A 20,396-nucleotide genomic window follows, 5' to 3' on the forward strand; every position below is an offset into this window, starting at 1 on the left:
TTGCCATTGTGACAACTGGATGATCCTGGAAGACATCATGTTAAGTGACAAAAGCCAGGTCCAGAAAGACAAATGCCACAGGATCTCATTTATATGTTGAGTTTAAATAAGTTAATTTTATAGAAACAGAGAGCAAAATGGTGGTTATCAGAGGCCAGAGTAGAAAAATGCAGAGATACGGGTCAAAGAACACAAATTTCAGTTAGGAGAAATAAGTTCAAGGGCTTTATTGTACATTACGAAAGTGTAGTTAATGACAACATATTATACACTTGAATATTTCAAAAGAAGAAGAAAAACAAATTGTATTCTCTGACAATAAAGCTGTTAATGCACATCCAGAGATGAAGAAAATAATTAACAGAAAACTTCTTGGAAATGACACCAAGGTCAAAGTATTGCACACGTCATACATCTTCATGCAGTGTATTCATGTTTCCTTTGTTTTATATGCTTGTCTATACCTATCTTCAGTCATAGTCTAAATAGCATGGGGCTTTGCAACTCAAATATTTTGTGATTGAATACTTAATAACCCACCCTCAATGAGATTTATAGACAGTTTATTGATTATATTAAAGTGATTCCAAAGTTATCACCAGGAAGTTATAAAACTTCATGAAAATATGTTGAAATGACAATTACAATTGTGATCTAAAAGGTGGCAGTCCAAAGTCTAGAGAAAGGAGAGCCAGTAAGCTAAGATTTGCCAGTGTTCATGGAGGAATTTCCAAGAGAGAGCTAGACTGGATAGACACGAACATTCCTGTCACTTCAGGAATTTCTGTTTCCATGTTTGAAAATGAGAGTCTACTCCTACAGAAGCTTCAAACTCAAACAAGGAGGGGAGCAGATGGGAGCCTCTGTGGAGAATATTGCTAACAGAGAAACTCTGCAGGGAAGAGCCAGAGAGCCAGAATGGAACTATCCCAGAATCATGAGCTCATCCAACCCAGCTAGCATTTTTTGAATGCTTGCCATAGGGCAGTTACTGCAGTGGATTCAAAGTTGAAGACAGGGCCACTGTATCAGCTAGAGCTCTTCTTGTTGCAAATTAGAACTTGATGCCAATTTACTAAATAACTTTTTTTGGCTCATGTAAGTGGAAGTTCAGAGATAGGGCAGGCTTCAGGATTAGATTAATTCAGTGGTTCCTGGGTCATCTCTCTGTGTATGGGTCTCATCTTCAGGCTGGCTTCCTTCATTGTGACAAAACAGCTCCTCTAGACACCAGGATTTACAAAAGAAAAGAGTATTCTTATGGAGGTTCACATTTAAAAGCAAAGACACGTCTTTCCCAGAAACACCCAACAAAGTTTGCCTTGTTTTTCACTGGTCCAAACTGAGTGCTATAGTTTGAGTGTGCTTTGTACCCCAAAGATTCATGCTCTGGAGACTTGCTCCCCAATGTGAGGGCATTAAGAGTGATGGAACCTTTAAAAGGTAGGGCCTAGGAGAGGTTGGTTAGGTCACTGGGGGCCTCACCCTAGGAAGGAATTATTGTAGTTCTTACAGGATACTGGTTAGTTCCCATGGGAGTGAGTTATTAAAAAAGAAAAGAAAAAAACAAACAAAAAACAAGGCTGGCTCTCCCCAGGCTCTGGCTTCCTATCTCATTTTGTGCTCATTTTCACCTGAGTCCTACTAAGACAACATCCACAATGTTATGATGTAGACAGGAAGGTCCTCAGAAGACCTGAGCAGAAGTTGCTTCTATGCTTTTGGACCCCAGACCTATGAGCCGAATAATCCCTTTTACCTTATATATAGCTAGCTTTAGGTATTCTGTTACAGCCTCAAAAGACACGTGAATACACTGGGTCACACAGTTTTTCTGAAACTAATCCCTGTGTCTAAAAAAATGCATTGATTGATTCAGAAATCCAGACAGAAGACTATTACCTTGGCAAGCATGGAATTACCTCTCTATAATAAAAACTCATTTCTGGAGCTGGGGGAGTAGAATAATCTTTCCCTAAAGCTAATAGCCCAGACAGTGAAAACTGATATGCAATCAGGGAAAAGCGAAGGAATGCACCTTTATCTTCCAATAAGTATCCAGTACAGGCTTAGTCTGCAAGGAGCTTGTAGTTTTGTGGGGAACAAAGGATGGCTATTTACCCCTAGTAAAAAGTGGTGTGTGAGATATAAGACACATGGGAGACTAGAGAAGAAGACTGTTTACAGCACCTTGGGATTAAGTTGCTGGGCCGTGATGGATGGATTTTTTGAAAGTCACAGAAGCCTGCAGGCTGAGGGAACAATGTTAGCCTTCACTGGGAAGAGCACTGTCTGATAAGAGCAGTGGTAGTTTAGGAGAGGAAGGAAATGAGTTGGATTTGTAGTTATAGTGAAATAGCCAAGTGAAAAATATCTAGAGAAAATTTGGGAACAGATAGGACTAGAGTGTTAGAAGCCGCCAGCTAAGAGAAATGAGCAATCATTTATTAAGTAGCATAAATATGCCAGACTCATTCTAAGCATTTTACTCATAGCATTCCTTTTCATTCTCACAACCCACTACAGATCTTTCTACCTTAAATTAGTTTTATTTTAATTAATTAATATTGGTGGTCTGCAGTTTGAACTCAGGGCTTCACACTTGCAAAGCAGGCACTCTACCACTGAGCCACACCTCCAGTATATTTTGCTCTGGTTATTTTGGATATGGGAGGGTCTTATGAAGTATTTGCCTAGGCTGACCTCAAACCTGGATCCTCCTGATTTCAGTCTTCCATATAGCTAGGATTATAGGCATGAACCACTGAAGCCTAGCTCATCTTAACTTTATTAAAAAGAAGCTGATACTCAAAAAAGTAATTTAGCAAGACGATCTGGCCAGTTGATGGCTTAATGTTAGTCAAATCCTGATACTCCAGAGTCTGGGTGCTGGAACTATGAACATGGACAAGGTTATTCAGGAATAGAAGAAAATGTGTTTCCAGGCTTTATTACCAAAATACAGCAATCTCAATTTATGTGAATGCTTTGACTCTTTACTAATATATTCAAAATTCTTTTGTTGTACAAAGCTCTTTTTTTCCCTTATATCACCTGGAGTCCTTTTGGACTCAGCAAGCCAAAGCAATAAGAAAAAAATATGGTCCCTAGGTGGGGCACCTCCAGTGTTGACTAATTAAGCAACTTATTCTAATCAAAAATCCTGGTCATTTCCATCCATTCCGCACCTTTTGCATGTTACTTAGGCTCTTAGCTGATCCTCTTGATGAGCAAAAGAGAGCTGCCAGAGTACAAGTTCAAGTCAACACATCAAGAATTAACAACACCCACAGGGAAAAATTAGGCCATCTCTGTGGTGTGTCCTTGTTTTATTCATGAAGACCCTTTTCCTGAAAGCCACCTAGAAGATTGTTACACACCAATTCCTAATCAATCACTAGCAAAGGGAATGGGATTGCCTAATTGGTTTAGCAAAATGCATTACCATGTGGAAGGCAGGGGATTAGTAACAGCAGCAACAATGATAACAAAATCAGGTTTCTCTTATAAAGGAAAAAGCAGCGGTCTGGAGTGGGAGATGGGGAGGTGGGGGGGAAGATGAGCTGTCTGGTAGTAGAGACAGTGGGTAGGCAGTCGGCGGGTCTGCTGCATTTTCCTTTACATCAATCGTGCATTCTCAATGGTAGTGACTTTTAGCAAGAGGGTAAAAAATTGGTTAGGATATCACACTTGTTATGTGTAAAACACAAATATATAGAGAGTATGTGAACAGTATGACAGTATTAAAACTTCATAGGGAGGTGGTTAGGGGAAAATATGTGAATAGGTTCTTTGGGGTGGGGAGGTGGTAATGAAAAAAGCAAGTCGAGAAACACTGAAAGACATCCATGTGAATTTATCAGAAAATGGAGACTCCTAGAAAATATGAATTGTGGAAATGAGTGTTGAGCTCAACTCAGTATTTTAAGGACATATGCAAATAGAAGTAGCTGCAAGGCATTGATGGTGGCAGTGGTCATTATTACACAAACACACTGATCTTCTCTGACACTTCATATATTCTATTTCCTTCTGGTTCCGAGCTGTAAATATAACAGCAGCCAATATTCACTCAATGTTTTATCTCTGTCATTCACGCTGCTGAGTACTTGACAGGCATTAACTTGCTAAATCTTTACAAGTGAAGAGGGAGCAATTATTGTCTTCTTTTGACAGACAGTGACACTGAAGTATAGGAAGGTTAAATAATTCCTGCAAGAAACTGGTTGATTGGGGATTAGAAAAAAAATAGTATTTAACATTTCTAATACTGGCAGTCTTCACTTTCTATAGCAGTGCAAGACTATAAAAATGGCCCTGCAAGTAGAAACCATGCAAAGCAATCTTCATAAGGTAAATTACAATTTTAACAATTTCTTGTAACCTTTAAGAATGTTTATCAAAACATTAAAGTAGTCTTCCATGCTGGTTGTAAATGTATAGGGAAGTGAAAATAATAGTAAAACAAACATCTAGTGCACTATAATTTAAAACATTAGAAACACACAAAATAACTTTTTTGGGGGGGTGAGGGATGGTACAGAGGCTCCTGTTTGCTAGGCAGGTGCTCTACCACTTGAGCCACTCCTCCACCCCTTTTTGTTTTATGTATTTTTCAAATAGAGTCTGGTGTTTATGCTTGGCTAGCTGGGACCAGTACCCTTCCACTTCCACTTCTCATGTAGCTGGGATGACAGGTACATGCCATCACTCTCAACTTTTTATTGATTGAGATGGGGGTCTCACTAACTTTTTGGCCTGGTATGGCCTCTAATCTTGATCCTCCTGAGTAGCTAGGATTACACACTTAAGCCACCAGGCCCAGCTGAAAATAACCATATTTGATTTGTTTGTGAAAAAAGCTTATCCAAAGTAGTACTCATTGTTTAACCCCGAGTAGGGAGCGAGCATCTTTTCTATGCCTTGGTGAATTGTCATACTCCTAAACTGGAATCAGCTGTCAACACTTTAACCTTTGCCCTTCCAATGTTGTGAAACACCACCATGTATCTTTAATGTGAACTTTCATGTCCGTGTCACTTCTTCTGGGACCTCTTTATCCTTTGACCTTTTCATTATAATGGTCTCCAATCAAGTAAGTCAATGTCGCCTTCTCTGTGTTCCTCTGTCTGCACACACAGACCCCTGAACTGAGGCAGTGCTCACGTTCCCACGGTCAATTACATTTGGCTCAAATTTCACTTCCAAAGTTATCACTTATTTCTTGGGTGCATTTTCATGGGAGGGGCAATTATTTCTCTGAATTATCCAGTTTTGTAAAATGTCATATAGGTTTGTCATGAGCAACAAGGGTACAACACAACATACTTCCTGTCCGTGTGTGAACTGAACAGCAGTGGGCAGTGACCAGTCACCAAATGACAGACTTTGGAAGAAGCGGTGGGACCAACCTCAGATAATGATGCACGTCTGTTGTTCACGCAGGGGTGCAGATGGAAGAACCAGCAGCATGGCTTGTACTTTGTGCAATTGCTTACAGTTAATATTCCATGGTAACTGAAATTCAAACTGTGTCACAGAGCAGCTGGTGTTACTGACTAAACCATGGTAACTGAAATCCGTGCATCTTGGAAACATGAAAATCGAGGGCCACCTGTGTATATAAGTAGGCAGATTAGTATAATAAATCCCATCTCCAACGCCTCCCCTCAACCATTACCAACCATGGCCAGTCTTATTTCTGCAAGATCCCCACTCACTCTCTGCTTCTTATATTATTTTGAATCAAATCCCTGATATCTCATCATTTCATGAATAGGTATGTCTATTTTCATTTCAAAAATAGGGATTTGAACCCAACTCTGTCAAAGTCCAGAGTCTGAGCTCTTAAACAATTACACTCTCCAGCTTCCTTGGGGAAATCAGAGACCCAGAGAAATGGCTTGGTAGGTTAACAGGTCTTTGCTGTTTTCTTTCCAACAACAACCCTGTGAAGTATTATTGCCTCCATTTTCCAGATGAGGGAACTGAGGCACAAAGGTGCTAAGAGACTTGTCCACAATCACATAGTAAGTAGCTGAGTGAGGCTTTAAATCCATATTTTCTCATTTCACATCACATTCTCTATTCTGAACATCCCAACTACACAGAAACCATCACTGATTTTTCTCCTGTGCCCAACCACCTGTATCTCTCAGATGCTGGTAATGGCCAAGAACTTAGAGAGCCATCCTTTATCTTCAGCCATATTCAAATTTGCTTTCAATGGAGGAAGAAACAAAACAAAAAAAAAGGAAAAACAAACTCAAACAGAAACCTCATGAAGCAGATTACTGCATTGAATCCTGCCAAGCCCCTACTTGGGCCTTGCCTGGGCCTGGGTGAAATGCCGTCACCCCCTGCTCATACCCCTCAGCTCTGGACTGCAGGCTCCGGGAACTGAACCTTTGGCCTGGGAAGGAATGTTGCCTGGAGGGGTCCGATACTGTGAAAACAGGGATTCAGGGGGTCAGGGAGTGGGATGAGGAGGAGAAAAATCCTGCCTGTCATTCTATGGACACCTCTCTGAAGGTTGCCACGGTTCTAAGGGACCTGCTGTGTCCTACCTCCTAATTCCTCAAGCATAAAGACAATAGGCCTTGTGATGGCTTCTCTTCAGACCCTGTTCTTTCTTTTCTATCACTGTTTTCTGATTTCCCAGTGAATCGTCCTTCTATTCCAGAACAAAGGCATATTTTCTCTGTGGCTTCTGGAGGGAGTCAAAAGGGACAGGGTCCTTTCAGCCCCCCTTGGGTTGCAATTTCCCAACAGTCTCAGAAGTGACTTTGAGTGTGGCTGGGACATAGACACTTAATGAAGTTGAGGAAGGAGGTCTAACAACAGAGGAATCAGGGACTGGTAAAAGAAAACACAGGTGGTCCTGTTTACTATTGAGTTAGGTCCCAGGCACTATAGCATTACACATGACTTCTCATCAATTGAAAACAGTCACTGTTTTTCAGCCCAAATCCACGTCCACTCTCAAATTCTTATTTTTGGTGACAGCATCACACACATACTTTCCTCTGGAGAACTTCGTCTCTCCACTCTAAAGTGCTTCTGATGTAACTACCAATCACAAAACCTTTCTCCCCTCACAGGGGTGAGTGTGCAGCCCAGAGCTGGCCAATCAGAGCCTTCCTTGGGCTTGTATATATGGATACTGGAAAGAGAATGTCCTCTTTCTCTTTAGGGTTGCTGGGAGATGTTAAGTTATACTGAAACTATTTGCAAGTATTGCCATCCCTCGTGGAGGAGGCTCATTTGCTGTAGGAGAATAGAAAAATAGAGGCAGCATTGAGAGTGTGTGTGTGTGTGTGTGTGTGTGTGTGTGTAAGCTTGTGTAAGTTGTGTTCTTCAATACTTAGAACAGAGAGAGTCCTGATAGACTCCTTCAGTCCTCATAATAATCATGTGAATTACTTGAGGCTCAGAGAAGTACTTTGTCCAAGAGTCCATGTAGGCGGCACTAAGGACCAGGGTCCATCCAAGTCTCTGTGATCCCCCAGCTCTGCAGCTGCTTCCCAAAGATGGTTAAACTTCGTCCTGCCCCAAAGAAGCAAAGTCTGCAAGGAAAGTTAGAGCCTTTTATAACTATAAAGGGAAGTCCAAACAGAATACTGTAATAAACACAAATAGAATTTAGCAGGGTCCACAAGAGAAAAAGTATATGAAGCCAAATTGTGCCTCATGACACCCCAGGCCCAGTTTAGAGGGTGATTCCTGATTACTTGGATACCAAGGAAAACACAAATGGCCAGTCTGCCAAATTCACTTCAGGCTTTCATGTGCATCAGGCATTTGTTGATGGACAACCAGTAGCTTTCACAACTCTGAGCAGAAACTTATCGCTGTGAGCTGTGGCCATTATTTGCAGAGCTTGGCATTGTTTGTGATTGTGTCATTTATATTTGCAGTTGCCCTGAAACCTTTGCTCCCAAGAGGCCTGCCTCACCCCCACCCCATTCCTGATTGCTGCTGTGTTCCTTGATCAGTCATTCTCCATTACTTCCTGCTACAAGCACTGTGAGCCTGCAGCTCAGTAGGAGTTGGAAAAGAAAAAGTAAGTATGGACATTTATTTCCCAGGCATATGCCAAGGGAAATGAATTTGCACATACAATTTGCGAGCTATTTGCAAAGGTGTGCAGCATATTCGGTTGTTTAATTCTCTAGCCTAAATGTGGTTTTCTTTTTCCTACTATAGACCACTTTAAGCTTGGCAAAATAACCCATAGTCAACCTACCCCATCCTTTTTCATGTACAAGTGAAAAATAGCTCAATGATGCTACTGAGGGACCCATGTAAAGTATATTTGGGGAGATTAGGGTACATGTGCTTTAGCAATCAAGGCATAAATGATTCATAGTCAAGTTACAATGCATGATTGTCTTTAGGTATAATTACTAGAAACTTAAATGCCAGAAATATAATTGAGATAAATATATATCATTTATCACTTTAAGGTTCAAGCAAATCCCAACTACCTTGATAATGACATAGCTAAGTCAACAGTAAATTATAATTAAAAGCCAGAAGCCAGCAATTGGAGACAACACTGATGGTAGACTGATATGGGCACCTGTCCTGACAATGTAGGGACAAGCAACTTTCCATCAATGGTTCTATGCTGGGCCACACAAGAAGTCAAATTTCTTGTGGAATGCTAAATCAGAATGCTCAAAATTTTGTTGCTTGTTGATTTTAGTTTATTAATTCAAAGTTGGATTGACCTATAAAAAGTCACTTAGCAAGATATTATTAGCAAGTAAATAGGTCCTAGATGTATACAAAAGTGAGGCTGGTAGAGTCTGGATCATCCAAAGTCTCATGTATTGGATCATGAGGGCTCTGACTTCATCAAAGGATTAATCCATTGTTGGGTTCATACTTTGATGGACTATTGGGAAGTGATGGAAACTTAGAGGGTGGGACCTAGTTGAAAGGAGTGGGTCTTTGGGGCATGACCTTGGGGGGAACTATATCTTGTCCCTTATCCCATTCTTCTCTCTCTCTCTGTCTCTTGTCTGCCTCCATGAGGTGAGCAGCTCTGCTCCACCCTAACCTCTACACCATGATGCTCTTCCCATCACATGCCCAGAAACAATGGAATCCAGTGACCATAAACTGAAACTTCTGAAACCTTGAGCCAAAATAAACCTTTCCTCCTTGAAGTTGATTTTCTCTTAGATATTTTATTGTTGACTAACATAGGGTATATATAATTGTAAATCATTTATCCCAAAGAACTAAAAGAAAGACTTGATTTCTTAGGTAGAATTTAAAAATCACTCTTTGGAAGACCTTGGAACACAGTTGAATCATTAGATAACAAGACACAGACCTGAGAACCAGAGGTCAAGAAGATCGTGGTTTCAGGCCAACAGCGGCAAAAAGTTCTTGAGACCCCACCTCAACCAATGGCTGAGTGCAGCAGTGTTGCACCTGTCCTACCAGCTATGCAGAAAAGCACAAATAGGAGGATCATGGTGCCTGGACATAAGACAAGACCCTATCTCAAAAACAACCAACACATAAAGGGCTGGCAAAGTGGTTCAAATGGTAGAATGCCTGCCTAGCAAGTGTGAGGCCCTGAGTTCAATCCCCAGTATCACCCAAAAAAATAGTTAGGTCAGGACCTCAAGCAAAAGCTAAACATAGCCTAACACCATTAGTCAGGATAATGCACAGGTTATGTGTCTTGGAGGTTTTTCACACTTGCTAAATTAAAAAAAACAGCAATATCCTCAAAACAATGAAGATGGATGTTAGCAACTCACAGAAAAGCCATGATATTTTATTTGTGGCTTAAAAATTAGCTGAAAGAAAGACTAGGAATCAGTCTTCCAGAAAATCTGTAGTACTGATCTTCAAAGGGCTCAATGCCTGGGTATTTCTGCCTTTGAGAATAACACTTTGTAATTGTATAACACTTTTAAACTCTCAAAACACATTCACATGCATTACTGCAGTCTCCAGGGAGCAAGTGTAATTTTTGAGGTGACTTGAGGTAATTTACAACTTCCTGACCTCTTTGTTCCTTCTCTCCTCAACCCTCTTTTTCCTTCTCCTTCAGTTCATATTCCTCTTTTTCCTTTCTTGTTCTTTTTATTCTGTTTCTCAGCTCCTGCTTTAATAGCTTACATCCTTGAAACAAGTCTACAGAATTTTTCAGGATTACTCAGAGTTCAAGGAGTAGCTCATCCTGAAATCGAAGTCTAATTCAGTCTGGATTTGTTGAGTTCTTTTTAAAATATCAAAATATTCATCTTTCCAAATGAATCAGGTAGGCGCTTCATGGAAAAAGACCTTTCATTCCAGGATAGATTCTCAAAGGTGAGTAGGTTTGTGAGTTGAGAGTTACTCATGTGTGGCATAGGTCAGTTCACGTCTCTGTTCTCTCTGAGTCAACCAGCACAAGCTGTGAAATGAATTTAATTGTGTCCCCTATCTCCCCAAATTCTTATGCTGAAGTCCTAACCCTCCCTACCTCAGAGCTCAGAGTGTGACCTTATTTGGAGGTAAGGTCTTCATAGAGGTAACCAAATTAAAATGAAATTATGTGGGTGAGTCCTAATCCAATATGACTGGTGTTCTCATAAGAAGGGGAAATTTGAGACACAGATACATAGAGAGAAGACCATGCAATAAGGAGACGATGGCCATCCCTCAGCCTAGAAGAGGCGCCTAGAATAGATTCTTACTCATGGTCCTTAGAAGGACTTCTGGCCTACAGAACAAATGTATTTCTGTTGTTTAGGTCATATAGCTTGTAGTACATTGTTACAATAGTTCTAGAAAATTAATAACAGAAGCAACAGGGCCCAGGAGACTAATTTTTCCTCCCTCTTCACAGAATTGTTTTAAGAAATAAATGAGTTAAGAGAACTAAGTCACTTCACAAATAAAGCTATAATGAAGACAAACGAGACTGGTATTTGCTTTGGGAAAACTCATTGTACAAGAACCAGCTGAAAAGGAAGGTGCAGAGACACTGAAGAAAGAGGCAGACCAAACCAAGACTGCACAGAATGTAATTTATTGGGACTCATGGATAGAAGTGTGTCTTAAGCAGCACACTTCAAGACAGGAGGCTCTCTGCACCTCAAAGCAGGAAGAAGGGATTTAGATGCTAAGCTGGACAAAGGTGGGCCATGGCCAACTGGAATGTCCCTGGGCTTTCCCAAAATCTCTTAATATGTCAAATATCAGTTAAGAAACAGTCTCTGTGTAGCATGAAATGCTCAGCTCTGTCAATGACTTTGTTTTTCCTTTAGAGTTGGAAATGTATGCCAGGGTCAACTGGTGCACAACCAAGATGGCTATAGTCAGGCCAAATTGGATTAGTACTACACTACTAAGATGGTGATGATCCCTGGCTACCACATTTAAAATTAAGTTACTCCACTTCCATGCATACACACTGAATCCCCTTTCTTGATTGTTTTTCTCTATATAATTTGTCACTTTCTAATACACTATTGTGTGGCTTGTCCATTTTGCTTATTGTCTGTCTCTTCCCACTAGAAGTCAAGCTCCATGAGGTTATGGATTTTCTGTGTTGTTCACTGTTGTTTCCCTAGTACTTAGAACTTTGCCAAGCGTATGGCAGGTCCTAACTAAGCGCTGAATGGTAAACTATAAATGCATTTGCATCCTCTCATCTTCATCAGGATATGCCTATTGATCCTTTAAGACTTAACTCAGGTGTCTTCTTCCTAGGAAACCTCCCCAGGTCCCCCTTTTCCTCTACCCTAGTTTGGGACTCTTTGTCCATTCTCTTAAAAGGATATTTCTGTCATTGCCCTGACCACATTGCATTTATATGTGTGTGTGTGTGTGTGTGTGTGTGTGTGTATAAATGCATATATATGTGTGTATATATAAATGCAAATATACATATACATATACATAGCCCAAGGATCCCTCAATACCTGAGATTGGTAACTTTATTAAGAGATGTATTTAGCTCACTGTTCTGAAGGTTTGAGAGCATGGCACCAGCATAGCTCAACTCTGGTGAGGGCCTTGTTGTGAATGCATCACACAGTAGGAGTGTGTGTGGGAAGAAGAGATCCCATGAGGCAGGAAACCAAAGAGTGATTCAAAGGACAACTTCAGACTTTTATAACAACTCACTCTCTCAAGAAACTAACTCAAGAGGTCCCACAATAATAATAACCTCTTTGAGGTATTAGGGATCAATGACATAAGAACCTTACTAGGCTCCACATCATAAAGGTCTTTCTACTTCTCACATTGCCAAAGGACCAGGCTTCTGACACATGAACCCTTGGGGACAAACCACATTCAAACCACAGCAGCCAGTAACTAGGGAGCAAGGGAAAGGCATAGACTGAGGGTGACTCAAATGTGGGTCATTCGGGGGTTCTGACCTTATATGCTGACTGAGCTCAAGAGTAAGAACTATCAACAATACTGAGCACTCAAAAGGAAGCCCACCTCCACAGGTTGTTAAGGGTCACAGAGGAAACCACAAGTTTAGGACAGGGAGACCAACTGTGAGGATATAAAAATCAATAAATCAGAGTTGTGCTAAGTCACTTTTCAGATCAAAAATGAAAGTCTCCTGGATATATATGTAAAGCAGAAGCCTCACCCGATTCATTTAACATAACTGAGTACAAAATGAGTTCATCTGGAGCTGTGATGGGGGTGGGGGCTGCCAATTAAAAAACTTTGGGCAGGAAAGGAGAAACTGAGGGGCTTTTGTCAGATAAGCCCCATGTTAGAGAGGGCCCAGACTGATAGACTGGGTATGTACATTTCAGACCTTCCTAGGAAGAGATTTTGGTGGGAACTAAATCCCAGAGGTGGGAGAAGGGTCCATCTGGGAACGGAAATGTTGTGTGGCCAGCAGGCAGTGTGGGCATTGGGCTTAAATATAATAGAATGCTTCAGGGTTGAGTATTCTCTGCCCCATGAAGCATGATGCTGTTTGCAATTTCAAAAGAAAAAAAGTAGAGGAAAGACAACTCTGAAAAAGTCATGGTGCTCTGAGGGAAGTATTAAGGATCTTTGACAATGCATCTTATCTGCAAAGAATGAGAAAAGACATCACTTGCTTGCCAGACTGACCCATCTTTGGAGTTTCATGATGGTCATCCTTCTGTCTGTTCATTTACTCATTCATTCAACATTTTTGAACCAGACTCTGCTAAATTCTGGGGCCACAAAAATATCAACAGCCAGTTCAAGTAGAACTTTAACTTCCCGAATTTGGGTAATCCATAATGTTCTCTGGCATTGTCCCTTGTGTGAGGGGGGGCTAAGGAGGGCAGCTACAATGCAGAGGATGGTAAGGCCAATCACGCAGAACAGAAGGCTTGGAAGAGGGGTAAAATGCCAATCCACTGGGGGAATCTGGGACCAAAGTGTCCCAAGGTTTTGCTGAGACTGTTGACTGGGACTCATTAGAACAGAAATACAGTACCAATTAGGCTACAGGCACTGCCACTAACAATCACTTAGCTGAAATTATCAATGAGCTAAACAAGGGAAGACTTTAGTTAAACAGATCTTTTGAGGATGCCTGCAGAGGCACTGGAATGCGTCGTTGATGTACTTCATCAACAGTGAAAATGTTGCTGGGGTGCCTGAGACAAAACACATTTAGAAGATGAAAGTGAACCTGGGTCATATTTTCTGGTTTTAAAAATAAGCAAAGTCTTTGGATTTTAAAAAGTTTATTTCTCCAGGAAACACTTTTTGTAAGTAATTTCCTAGATTGTATGTATTTTATATTCTCTATAGTCTATAAATATTTTGCATGTTAGAGATAAGAAAATACTCAATGTTTATTTGGGGTATAAAGGGAGTACATTTTGAAAAGGAGAATAGAAAGCCTTCGTCCAATCTTTGTCCAAGATGTTGTCTTTTTTTCCAGTCATTAGAAATTTGTCAAGGACCTTCTGTGCCCAGCACTGTACTGAGTACCAAGGCAGGATGGAAGGAAAAGGCAGGTAATAAAGAACATGACAGCTTCATAAGCTTGCAGTCTAGTGGGGATGTTGGAGGTTAAGATCCCTGGGTCTGAAACAGAGTTGGGAGCAAGTTTATTTAGCAGTATCTTCAAGAACAACAGCTGTATGGGACTGAGGGAAGCAGGAAAGGGCAGAGGGGAAAGTTGAACTGTGATGCCACAAAAGACTGAGTAGATCCCACAGCACCTCTGAAGCTGATCTGGTCTTTCAGAGATGTCTTGCACAGAGGCAAGGGAAATTAGTTTTGACCCTTTATGGAATGTGATAAGGGTGGACTCACATACCCCCATCCCTACTTCTTTGACTCAGTGTCTTAGCTGTGTTCTCACCTCTCCTCAGCAGTCCCTCCTAGCCCTTTATTTCATCCCTGGCTAGGCTATCTGTGCCCCTAAGGAGATGACCAGATAAGCTGATACACTAATAGCTCACAGGCAAATGGCATTTCACTAGAGGAACCTGACTGCTGGTGAAAGTGAAATTTCCTTTTAGAGAAAGAATTTAGAGAGCACCTCCCTGGAGGACATCGTGGGGTAGCTGCCCAGTGTGCTTACGGTCTAGTGCCTCTTCTAGGGATCTGGCATGCACAAAGGACCAAGCACAAATGTCCAACATGCTGTATTTCCCAGGGATGCCTGTGTCCTTCTATCTTCTGTAATAGAATAGACACTGGCCTGGTGTTGACTGTGATGACTCCCTCTGCTCTCATCCTACACTTGGACAACAAACCCAAGGGAGACACTTCAAGCCCTTACTGAATGAGCACAATTCTGGTCCCTGAGCTCTTCTGTCCCTTCTATTATGCTGAATTACATCCCATCCCAGAGTAGATAGTGAACTCTTTCTAGGTTGGGTTTTGGAGGCTGCTCCTCTCGGGCCTCCACAAATAACTGTGTGCCTTTGGGGTACACATCCAAGCCTAGATCCAGCAGGAACACAGGGAGCTGGTCTGAGGCTGATCAGCAGTTTCCAGATTTGGTTTCAGATGGTTGATTCCAAACACCAGATGATGGGAGAAGGCCTGGTGCCCAAAAAGACTTTGCCCTTTGTCTTGACTGCTCTTCCAATAAAACTCCTTAATTTTATTAAAGTCCCTGCCATTTTCCATCCAAACAGCCACTCTCACATGGCCCCTCTCTCTCAAGGCCATTCTAACTTTCCTTCTCCATCTTGTGCATCCTCACCTTGTCCTTACCATGCTCAGGTTTAGGCTCAGTGACCACTAACCTGACAATCTCCAGGGCCTCCCTGCTGTCCTCCAGGTCCTCCCGACTGTCCTGCATGTCCTGCTTGGCACACTTCACACTACATACCGCTGCTGACCAGCTCATTCAGTGATGCCTCTTAACAACTTTTAATAGCTCTTTTACTTGTCTCCCACTCTACTCTCTAGTTTTCCAGCCTTATTCCTACCACTTGATTTTCTACGTGTGATGACTATTCAGCCAAATTAAGCTACAGGAAGGTTTTCAGACATATTCTGACATTTTTCACCTCTGCTTATGTTGGTCTCTCATCTGCAATGTCCTCCTTCCTTACCCTATTTCCATTTCTTTCCCCTTCAAATTTCTTCTCATTTTTACTCCAAACCAAGTCCCTTGTGAATATATATAAGCAAGTATAACCCCAAATTTTGTAAATCAAATTCAATAATACATAAAAGGATAACACATCATTACCAAATCAGTTTATCCCAAGAATGTAAAGTTGGTTTATTTAAGTTTATTTTCATGGTAGTGCTGGGGGTCAACTCAAATCTCACACATGCTAGGCAAAGTGCTCTACTACTGAGCCACACCACAACCCTAAAGTTGGTTTAGTGTTTGAAAATCAAACAATGAGCCAGGCACCAGAGGCTCACGCCTGTAATCCTAGCTACTCAGGAAGCAGAGGTCAGGAGGATCGTGGTTTGAAGCCAGCCTGGGGAAATAGTTCACCAAGATCTTATCTTGAAAAACCCTTCACAAAAATGGGGTTGGTGGAGTGACTCAAGGTGAAGGCCCAGTACCACAAAAAAAGGAAGGAAGGAAGGAAGAAAAAAAAAATCAAACAATGAAATTCATTGTGTTTGCTTTTTTACTGCTATATAAAATTTGGCATAAATTAGCAGTTAAAAACCAACATAAATGTATTATCTCCCGGTTTCTGTAGACCAGAAGCCCAAGCATGGGGCAACTATATTCCCTGCTTAGGGCCTCACCAGGCTGCAATCAAGGAGTTGGCCATGGCTGTAAGTTCTCATGTGAGGCATCAGGGTCTTTTCCAACCAGGAATTCCATTGGCCTTTATGACAGCCCGCATCTTTGTCTTATCCCTATCACATCCCCTGAAGGCAGAAACTATGTCTTCTTCATTCTCAGCCTTGTGGAACTGAACCAAGAAGTTCTAGTACACTGGCACATTTTCTGCTTGAGCATTTTATTACAGTGAGTAAGGCAAGAGTCATCTTAGGTTATTTACATCTGCCATTTTTGCCACAGTGCTTGTCTGCAATCTTCCATTTGGCAGTACTTTCCCCAGTCTGGTAGTCAGCATTTCTGACAGCTGGCTTTCAATTAGAGATGACTGTCTGTAAAAGGTACATTGACACACAGCCCATTACTGCTCTGTAGCTAGTGATGGTAGTAACAATCACTATTATTTATTTACAGTCTAGTTAGTGAAAGCACTGTTTTGGGAACTCTTACCTGGCCATGGGTCTACCATTTGTGGATAAAACTTTCATTTCAAAAAATTGCATCCAGAAAGTAAACTAGACAAAGAAATACCTGAGAAACCCAACTAGGGGGATATCCTTGGCACACAGGTCAGAGTAGTTCTATACATCTTCTCCCATCTCAGTTGTGCCTCAGTTGTGCACCTTTTCTCCTTTTCATTTCCATGTATTGGGTGCACTGCACTATGAGAGCAACCAGGGACCATCTGTGAAATCTCCCCTTTCTCCCACAGAGACCTCCAGCTAGATGAAGTAAACTGGCCAAGGAGGTTGTGGTATATAATACTACCAATAGCACAGGGTTTGGAGCCCAGCTGTCTGGGTTTGAATCCTGGGATTAAAGCCAAGGACACATTTCTTAATATTGTTTACTCATATGTAAAATGGAAACAATAATAGTACTTACAAGTTTATCCCAAAGATTAAATCAATTAATTCATTTAAAACACTGACTGGCACATAGTAACTCCGTAGTAAAGATTAGCTATTATGAAGCCTGAAATGGTGGCTCATGCCTTTAATCTCAGCTGTTTGATGGGTGGCAATTGGGAGAATCACAGTTCAAAGCCAGCTCAGGCAAAAAAAAAAAAAAAAGTTAATGAACCCCCCCCCAACTCAACAAATAAGCTGGGCATTGTGGCACATGCCTGTGACCCTAGCAACAGGGAAGGTGAACATAGGAAGATGGCTGACCAAGGTCAGCCCTGGGCAAAAAGTGAGACCCCATCTGAAAAATAACATAAAGCAAAAACAGCTGGAGATGTGGCTCAAGCTAGGCAAGCACTCAACCCTGAGTACAAACCCCACAAAAGTGGGGGAAAAGATTAGTTATTATTGTTATTAATAGAACTGTTACTTTCTTTTTTTATTATAAAATTTTTATTAGGATATATTTGTTATGGGGGAAGCCATGGTGACAATTCCAATTAGACTTATATTGTACATTTGTTAGATCACCCCCATCTTCTTTCCCACTCACCCCCGCTCCCTGCCCCATTTAAAGTAACTGCAAGAGGTTTCTTTGTTGTGTTTCTTGTAAGTATATGAAGTCCATCCATCATATACCCTCACCTTAATTTCCTTCATTCATCCTCCCCCTCCACTAGTACCCCCACGCACACTGTATCTATTTAAGTCGGTGTTCAAAGGGGTGTCTCAATGTATCCCCAATATGGGTATACTTTACTTTAGTCCATCCAACCCCTTCCATTACTCTCCCTTACCCCTTTACCTCCCACCCCCCATTTTTCAACACCTTTCAGTATACATCCTTAGATCCTCTACCACTCAACCTGAGTGGTATGCAACATTAATTAGAAAGATTTTTGAAAGACACTGATGCTCATAATCCCATCCTAGATTGGGGCCTCTTGATTGTAGCATATTGACATTTGGAGCCAGAGAATTCTTTGTTACAAGGTGTTTTCTTCATTGTAAAATGTTTAGCAGCACTCCTGGCCTTTACTCATTAAATACCAAAGGTTAATCCCTTTTCTTAAGCTGAGACAACCAAAAGTGTCTACAGACATTGCTCAATATCTGTTCCCTGGGGAGAAAAAGTGGTCGCAGCTGAGCCCACTATCCCAGATCAATTTAATCAGTCTCTGGAAAGGACGGCTTAGGCATGGGTCTTCCCAAAGGCAGATCCAGTTTTTTCTTTGTGGCTTAAAGCTTATAAAAATTTGGGTGTCCCTCTTTAAGAAACACAATGCAGATTACAAATACAAATTTAGGTACGGAAGTGAATATTCACTTAGAATGAGTAAAGACAGGCAATGAAATACCAATGCCTTGGATATACATTTTTGTTTTGAGATCACCGTTGGCAATTTCTCAGCAGAAATTCTTCTTGATCATAACCTGACTTCTCCACCCACAACATTTGACAGATCTCAGTACTCACAGGGGCCTGTGAGGGAGGGGCCCTGAAGTTCAAGTGTCTTGAGCCAGTCTCCTGGTAGATCTGCCCCTGGGTCTTCCCATGCTTTGGTGTGCTAGCTCTGGCTGGAGGCCCAGCGTGGAGAGCAGGCACAAGGCCCACATGACCTAGCCACTGCCATCATGATTGCACAACTTGACACTGGAGGTAAGTAGCACAGTGAGAGGGAATGAGATTACAGCCCAAACCCAAAGTCATGCAGTCCTAGCAACTGTGCTGAGCTTTGGTTTTTAGCTCCAGCACTGAGATCCTGGGCAGGATGACCAATCAGAATTTAGAATGGGGTAGAAGTGTTTGGCACTGAGAAGAGGTGTGCCTCATAGGTCAACACAATCACTCTTTGTGTATTCCTTAGGAACACTAAGTCCAGTCAGCATGGAAACCAGGTCACAAAGGTGTCCATAACTAGGGAGCCAGACTCCAGGTCTTAGATAGCAGATTTCTCAGCTCCATGTGATGAAGTTGTAGGAAGAAACTAAGCCTGCAGTATACTGGACTCCATGCCTTGGTCAGGATGGGCTCAAGGACTGGGTGTGAAGAGGAATGGGACTGGGTATAGGGGTCAGCTGTGAACCTGGCCAGGACCTGCAGAGGAAGAGGGAAAGAGACAGGGGTAGACATAGTGTAATGGCCTCTAGAGAGATGCTCTCTTGATCCTGTGGATAAAGTTTTGAAGTAGGTACACCTTCAAGCTCTTCCCAACAATAGCAGGGCTGCCTGTGAAAGTGTCATGGAACTTGCTAAGATAAACTATTAAAATTAGAGGGTTTCTACAGCTACAAATCAAGAGTTGGACCCTACAGTCAGCACACCACAATTCAGCTTGGCTAGGTACTCATTTTATGAGTTCTACTTGACTATAAACCTTGCTCCTTGAGGTTAAATGGGCACACCAGGAATCATCTAGGCTATTTCCAGCAATTGCCATCTTTAGTACACACAATAAAACTGTCTATATTATTAACTTTGTTACTGCTGTTGTTTCAGTAAAGAGTCCTGACACAAGTGCTATTATGCCTTCACCCTAACCAGAACAGACTTCTTTTCATTCAGAATCTCCCTGGGGAAGAGCTATGGGTGAGGGCTGGGGAGATGGATTATATAGCATGTGTGCTAGAATCAGGCACAGGGCAGAGAGGGAGTTTTCTAGTCTACTGCCCTGGGATAACTCTACTCTTATCCTTGATCCAATTAACCTTGAGATGGCTACATGTATTCTAATCTTTATATTATAGCCTCCAGGGAAGCAACAATCTGCAAACCAAGGGTAAATGCAGCTAATACCCTAGTGAAACAAGTTACGCCAATAAACCAACCAGAATCCCCATCCTGTCTCCAAGTGTTCTTTTAATCATAGGTTTTTGAGTCACTCAGCTAACCTAGAAAACCAATTTTAATCAGTGATGTTATCCTCTGAGCCATTCTCTTATCAAATATTTTATTAAAAATTCTAAGAGGAAACAAGTCCATCTTTTCTCTTTTCTTATCTATTCACTATCCTACAGCCAGCTAATACAGTGGTAAGAGGAAAAGCAATAAGTTTGGGTAATTTTCAGACTAGAACTTCAGACCATCCCTTAAGCAATGAGGAAAAGCTGCATAACATTATAAGGAGGTAAACTGGGCATGGTGCTAAATTCTGTAATCCCAGCACTAAGAAGGATCACCAGTCTGGGCTACAAAGCAAGACCCTGTCTCAAAAAAGGAGGAAAAGGGGGAGAAGAAAGGAGAGAAGAAGAGG

General features: G+C 41.6%; 1 protein-coding gene and 1 long non-coding RNA gene across 3 annotated transcripts in view; one reads left to right on the plus strand and one right to left on the minus strand.

The window, feature by feature from the left end:
• Positions 1-262: 262 nt before the first annotated feature.
• Positions 263-18,830, minus strand: LOC141413945 (uncharacterized). Of its 2 annotated transcripts, XR_012438999.1 has the most exons (3): positions 18,620-18,830; positions 7,423-7,565; positions 263-5,614 (listed from the first exon to the last, which is right to left on the minus strand). It is a non-coding gene; the product is annotated as an uncharacterized lncRNA (long non-coding RNA). The 2 variants fall into 2 exon arrangements; XR_012438998.1 differs by lacking the exons at positions 263-5,614; positions 7,423-7,565 and adding an exon at positions 16,400-16,569.
• The window catches only part of Lpgat1 (lysophosphatidylglycerol acyltransferase 1), a 113,062-nt gene continuing 100,598 nt past the window's right edge, over positions 7,933-20,396 (plus strand). Inside the window, exon 1 of the mRNA XM_074048378.1 lies at positions 7,933-8,062. The gene's annotated coding sequence lies outside the window, so the exon portion shown is untranslated. The remainder of the gene's footprint in view (positions 8,063-20,396) is intronic.

Source organism: Castor canadensis, chromosome 11 (genome assembly GCF_047511655.1).
Source record: "Castor canadensis chromosome 11, mCasCan1.hap1v2, whole genome shotgun sequence".
NCBI lineage: Eukaryota > Metazoa > Chordata > Mammalia > Rodentia > Castoridae > Castor > Castor canadensis.